The sequence below is a fragment of the Falco punctatus genome (genome assembly GCF_963210335.1).
Source record: "Falco punctatus genome assembly, chromosome: 22".
In the NCBI taxonomy this organism is placed as follows: domain Eukaryota; kingdom Metazoa; phylum Chordata; class Aves; order Falconiformes; family Falconidae; genus Falco; species Falco punctatus.
Window position 1 is genome coordinate 28,189 of NC_137602.1, and position 6,953 is coordinate 35,141.

A 6,953-nucleotide genomic window follows, 5' to 3' on the forward strand; every position below is an offset into this window, starting at 1 on the left:
CGGTGCTTCTAAAAACCAGGGATGTCCAGTTTCATTAGCTTTGCCCGGATGGTTGCAGAGCATGAGAGGAGGGAAAGGGCTGTAGCCTGGGGCTTTGTCTCCACTTGGGTTAATTTGTATTAAAAGTGTGTGTGGGGTCGTTTTAAGGAACTTCACTATTTCTAAGCAGTGTCCAAAATTGAAATGATTCAGGAAAAGCTGCTCTGGAAAGAAAAAAAACCCAAAGCTCCTGCCTGGACCATCCTGTGCTGCTGCTGATGGATGAGGAGAAACATCTCCAGAACCTGCCACAACAGAGCTCCGAGCCCCGAGATGCTCCTCTGGGAGAACGGCCACAGACGGGATTTAGGGATGTGGCCTGGAAAAGGTGGTTTTTGGATCTGGAGCAGATCCTGCTCCAGAAGCCGCTGGGAATTGCGTGATCCTTTATACGAGAGCTTTTCCAAACGTACCCGGTTAAAACTCTGACAGAGCCTGGAGGGTGATTTTTATCCCTCTGCATCTTGTGAGCTACGTGCAGCACTTAAATATGTATAGTTATGTATGTCTAAATGTTAAGAGATATAAAAATAAATATATACGCGTGTTTATATATATATATTTATATATACACACACCTATGGCTTTCCTGCTTCCCTCCATTCACAAACCTGCGAACCCATCACCACCCACCTGGTCTCACCATCCAAACCGTGGGTAAACGAGGGTGAGGGGGGAGTAAATTTGAGGTGTCGAAGGTAAATGCTCAACCTCGGTGCCGGTACGCAGGTGACAGCAGCGGAAGGCTTCGAAGTGGCTCCATGGACTGTATTTACCGCGGGGCGATGATCACCCGCCCACGCCGATGGATGCAGCTACGTCCATCCATCGGGTGACCTCGGTGTCATGCTGTAACCGCTGTGCAAGCAAAAAAAGGAGAGGTGGCTTCTGCAGGGGGCGACGGGAGCCTGCTGGGGGAAAAATATTAAAAATAATAATAATAAAAAATCACACGCAAAAGAACACTGCCAATACCAGCATCTCCATGAACCCGAGGGCAAGCCTTGGGAGAGACGTGCTTGGCGTGAAGATCCCAAACCCATGTCAAGGTGCCCAGATCCACCAGGGATTTTGCAATTAGTATTGATTTTGCGCGCTCTGGCTGCTCTGGCGATAGGCAGCTGCGTAAAATCTCGACGCTGATTGACACGCAGCTCGTTAGGTTGGTGATGAGTCCTGGATCATCCTGCTTAACCTCCTGGGTGTTGCATGGAAGAGCATCTCACCCATTTACCACCAGACTTAGGAGCTCAGACTAATTTTGAGGTAAGCTTCGCTACAAGCTTAACTAAAGGGAAGATTTAGAGCTTTGGGGGCAGCCACGATTCTCCATAATTCCTGGCAGCTAACCAATTCTGAAGTTAATTAACCAATTCCACTCAAGAATTCTCAAGAAACCACCCAGCTCCTCCTGGAGAGGTTCAGCCAACCATCTGAAGGCTCAAGACAAGGAGGAGTCAACTGGGGCATCTTGCACCCAAATTTTCTCATCGTTAAAGACCAACTCAGGAGAACATGGAAGGGCGATGGGCAACCAGCCTGGGAAGCTGTAGGTGAGACCAGCCAGGCTTCAGGAATGGATGATGCTCACGGTGTGGTCGAGGGACCTGCAGAGCACCCCTGAAAAATCAGATCCTGCCGCTCCAAGGAGCACGATTTGCTCTTGAGATTCAGACCTCGTGTTTTCCAGGTTTCTTAGGTGCTTCTCAAGCCGTCCGTAGTTCAGCCAAAGGCCTGGAAACAGATGAGTGACAGCCTGGTGTCCTCTGAAGGGCGAGGAATTAACTCTGCAGGAAGAAAGAACACAGTTTAGCAGCAAACATCTTATTAAAAGCCATCCAAGAAAAGCATCGTATAATTCCCAGCACCGCGGGAAACGCCGGGCGAGGTGTCACAGCCCCAGGTTTGCAGGGAGATCTTCACAACCAGTCCACGGGCAGGAAAAAAGCAGGTGGGACTGCTTTTCCGATGGCTCTTTGCAGTAAAATATAAGACCACGTTCAACAGCGGATCCACGAAGCATCTTCCTAGCTGGAGGACCAACACCAGGCTGAGCATCTTCATACCAATGCTGGTGATCTCGCTTGCGCACGTTGGATTTTAGGTCCCACCGGTCCAGCTGGACAGACTACCTACTCTTGCAGCCTTGGCGTGGACCGTTGGCGCAGCTACCTCAAGAAAAGCAGATTAACTCAACATCTGGAAATGCAACGTGAAAGCTGGTGGAAACCAACCCTCGGAGCGATGAACGGTTGGGTGTTTTGTCATCCTTCCAGCAGCTCTTTGCTAAAAAGATCTCCGGATTTCTAAAGGTTACAAAGGCCAAGAGGAACCCACGTGCGTTGTGGGCGTTGAGGACGTTGACGATGGGGATGCACGTGCGGAAAAAAAATGTGTGTGTTTGATTCTTCAGCATCTTGGTCCCCTTTCTCTGGCAAGTTCAAGGATGAAAACCACGGGAGGCTCCTCATAGATGCCTTCTGCCCTTTGCTGTCAACCCCCTGCATGGGGCGATGAGAAATCGTTGCTAATGAGCGCATCCTCGTACAGGCTCTGAAAACTGGCTCTAGACCTTGAATTTCTAAGCATCTTCATGCTTTCCATGATTCCTTTCCCCCTCCCCCCCCAGTCTTTATTATCCTTCTTGGCATCTGGCCATCAGCTTTTCCATGTGGCGCCCCAGCTTCGGCTTTTGCTGCTCAGGTCTCATCCTGCTTCGCGCTAATTTAGCGTCGACGGGAGGAGCACAGCGATGCCCACGTGCGCTGGGAAGAGGAGTGAAGGGAAAATCAAGGTTTCTACTCCAGCTGGGAGTAAAAAACCCACCCTGGGAGCTGCTGGGGTAAAAAGGGTGGTTGGAAGGATGGACTCAGAGGCTTGGGAAAGCCATAGTGGGGGGGGGGGGGGGGGGGAGGAAGAAAATTCCAGGGAAATTTCAACTTCGAGGAGGGGAACCTGGTGGCCTCCCGGGGAGCTGAGCTGGGTTCAGCATCCCAGCCCTTTTCTTAGCAAGGGGACAGACAAGGACCACAAGGAGTAGAGCATCACGGTTTGTCCAGATCCCATTGCCGCAGAGACTCTGATGGATGGCACCCACTTACTTTTTTTTCCCCCCCTCTTTCTTCTGCAATGCTATTTTCTCCTCCCTCTCTCTCCACCTAACCCTTCCTACTCCTTTAATGGTCTTTTAAATACTTTATAGCGCATTTAATGACCCATTTAGCTTATACACAGCTGATCTTTTCATCAGATGATAAAGGAGCTTTTACCTCTGGAGATCAAGGGCTAGAAAGGCACGATATTTTCCCTTCGCTGTAGCTATTAATTGCGCCTTTTCGTTTCAAAGGTATGATAAATCAGCCAAGTTACAGCTGCCCAGAGAAATGTTTTTCTCGATACCTTGCCTGGCACAGCCCATTCTGCAGAAAACCACCCAGCCCAGGCTAGGGAAGAAGGAGCCCAGGCCTGAAGACAGGGAAAAAAAAAAAAAACCAAACCAAAAACGCACCAGCATGGCAGATTTCTACTAAACAGCCTGAAAAATGAGATTTTCTTTCTGCTGCCAGTTGTTCCCAGGATGCCACTAAATCTTCCAGGTCCAAAATTAAGGAGCGTGCGGACAACAGGAGCTTTGCAAAAGCCAGGAGGACCCAAACTGCTGGATGCCACGTGGGTTTTTCTTGCTGAGCTGTTTCTGGTTTTATAATAATAATAAATCTTTACCGAAGCAAGGGCAGGGCAGGACTCCCACCTCCCCATCCAGCATCCTTTCGGCTCACCGTAACTCCGGGGGCTGCTCCTTCACCTGGGGTGAAACCCCCCAAGCCCCCAGAACACCGATGCAGTGGGCGTGTGCTGGCTGAGCACCACCTTTTTTTTTAAAAAAAATAAATATTTTTTAGTGTGTTCCACCCCCTCCCCAGCATTGCTGGAGGTCTTCAGGAAGCCTAACCCACAGGCGCCGTGGATTTGAGGTAATTAACGCTAAAACCACGGCTCTTCGCTAAGCACAGAAGAGCCTCGTGCATAATTAAGCGAGCAATAATCAAAACTGGTATGAGAGAAGTAAAAACGACCCTCCCTGTCATTTTTTTTTTTTTTTTTTTTTTTGCAAGTCGTCCTTGCAAGTCATCCACATGTACCACGGGTGGGGGGGTTCAAGCTGTGGACGCTTAATTAGTGATGCTCAGCGATCATTTGTGGCACCGGTGTGACCAGCCTGGTTTAGCTGAAGCCACTGGCTCCCCCACACAGACAGGAGATGCTGATGGGATGGGGAGGGTGAGCATCACCCACAAATCTCCTGGAACTGGGGGAAAAAAAGGTGGGTTTGGGGTCTTTTTGGTTTTTTTAAAAAGTTTTTTTTTTTAATCCCTATCTTCCCCTATGCTTTAGAGGAAAGAAATGTGCATTTCAGAGTTGAAACTGCAAATTTTCAGGTGTGCTGCCAGCAATTTAAAACTATATGGACAAAAAAAAAAAAAAAATTAAACAATAACGACACCAAGGGGAGGACAACACGCCCCCTGCTCCCGTGTCCCACTTTCCCAGCTTTCACACGGCCTTCATGCACTTCTTTTGCAAAAAACATAACGCTAAAAATTGATATTAAACTTTGCAAGCAGACCAGAAACAGCCGCGACGCCGAGGGGAGGTGGAAGGGACGTGGTGGGCTTCATCCTGGAGCGCTGTCTTGCATTGCCCGGGGCGCGGCACTTGCTTTACTTTGCAAAGTTTTTTATTTTTTTTTTTTGTGTGCAATTATGTGAAAATATAAATGGCACAAATTTAAATTGCGCCATGCAAAATCCTCCTCGCGGGCCGTTTTTCAGGCGTGTTTTACATCAGGTGTTGTGGCAAGGGAAGACACAGAGGCTATTTCTTTTTTTTTTTTTAAATTTTTTTGTCCCCCTATTTTTCTTGTAATATTGACGCAAGGCCAGGCAGATGCTACATCAGTGGGGTGAAGGAACAAGAAACATCTACCTGCATTTGATGCTAAATTCGCTATTTTAGCCTAACGAGCTGGTAAAACCAGTCTAAACACGTGGCTTGAGCTGGAAAATCCCCTCTTTTCCCACTGCCAAGACAAAACGCTCTGACCAGACCTCAAGCCCCCTTTGCTGCTTCTCCAATTCATTAAAAACTAATTTTTCAGGTATCTGAGAGCTTTTCAAGGTCTCGGTTCAAGGAACAGCCTCCCAGAAGCCTGGCTCGTCCTTTACTTAGATTTATTTACTTCAATTTATTACTTAAATCTGCTTTTAAGGGCGGTGGTGCTGGGCAAGGAGCGGAATGGCGCTTGCCAACAGCAGAAAGGGAATTTCCCTGGAGAAAAAAAAGAATAAAAACATTAAAATTAAAGATTACTGGAAGTGAATTTTCTACTGGTATTGTGGCTGAAGAAATAAGGTACGTAGAAGGGATTCTCAACCGGCACGTGAAAAACTCTGATAGAGAAATATGAGGGATCTGAATGATCCCACATCTCCAATTTTTTTTATTTATTTTATTTTTGGGCACCAAAATCTGCGACAGAAGAACTTAGTCAGGGGAGAGGAGCGTACGGGGAGTAAAAAGGGAAGGAAAACTCCCCCCAAACCAGTGCTTCGTGGTGCTGGTTTGCCTGGAAGAAGTGGGTTGAGCCAGGAATTTTTTGGGGTTGAGTTTTTAAGGAAAAATTAAAGCCAGTGAGGTACGGATAAGGCGCATCGTCCGGGGTGGATGGGGGGAAAAGGGGATTCAGGTCCGCTGGGAATCATCCGCCTCGTGGAAACTCTGAATTTCTACTTTTAAAACCTCATCCAGCTGTAATTCTTTATATTTTACTGACAGCACCTTCCAGACACTGGGGGTTGTATGTTTTTTTTTTTTTTTTTTTTTTTTTTTTTTATGGGAGGGTGTGCACGTGTTTCTTTGGTTAGTTTGTTTGGGTTTTGTGGTTTTTTTGATTATTTTTTTCTCAGAAAATCTTCCTGCACAGACATTTCTTTTCTGCTGTCCCAGCTGCAGCACCCTGGGCAATTCACACCGATTTTTAATACTTTTTTTTTTTCTTTTTTCCCTCCACCGCTTTGAAGTTTAGCACCAGCCATGATTCTGCAAAGTTATAAACCCAACTTGTTACGGCTGGGTTAGAAAACCCGTTTTCTAAACTGAATGACCCAGAAAACATAACATTTGGTGAGAGCAACTGGAACATCAAATAATAATGGAAATTCACATGCCCAGGGAGAGGCAGCGCCAGGTGGGGAGGTTTCAAATGCAATTCCCACCTTGCTAAAGCCTCAACTCTCAAAAAAAGCAGCAAGACCACCAGAATATGCAAATACAAAAATTTATAATTTTTTTAAAAAATAAAATAAAATACATGCTGCTCTTGAGTTCACTCATTTCTCCAATTTTTCACCCCAGAATGCACTTCTGGTGGACATGCAGGACCTCAAAGCGTGCGGCGGATGCAACGTGATGAGGGAAGGGGAAGGAGCGTCTGCAAGACAATCACGCTTGGAGTTGCATGAAAATTTACCGTTTTCAGAATGTTTTCTGAAATTCTCAGAATGATGGGCAGTTTGAAGAACAGCTTCATTCCAGTTTTAAGCCTGTGCAGAATGGGGTGTTCACCACATCACTCCGGTTGTTCCCTCGGATCGCACAGGAACAAGCGATGCAACGGATGCAGCGGGTTCATTATTGCCCTTCTCCATGCAAACTGGAAAAAAAAAAAAAAAAAAAGAATTTGAGGGATAGAGGCACCCAAGAGACGGCTGGTATCTCATAGCCGAGCGGATAAGAGTGGAACAAGACGAGTTGTTGGAGATACAAAGCAGATAGACCCACACACGAGGTGACAAAGTGACGAGCGCAATAAACCCAGAGTCACTTTGAACTGGTGCAGGCGGCGGCGAGCGCGT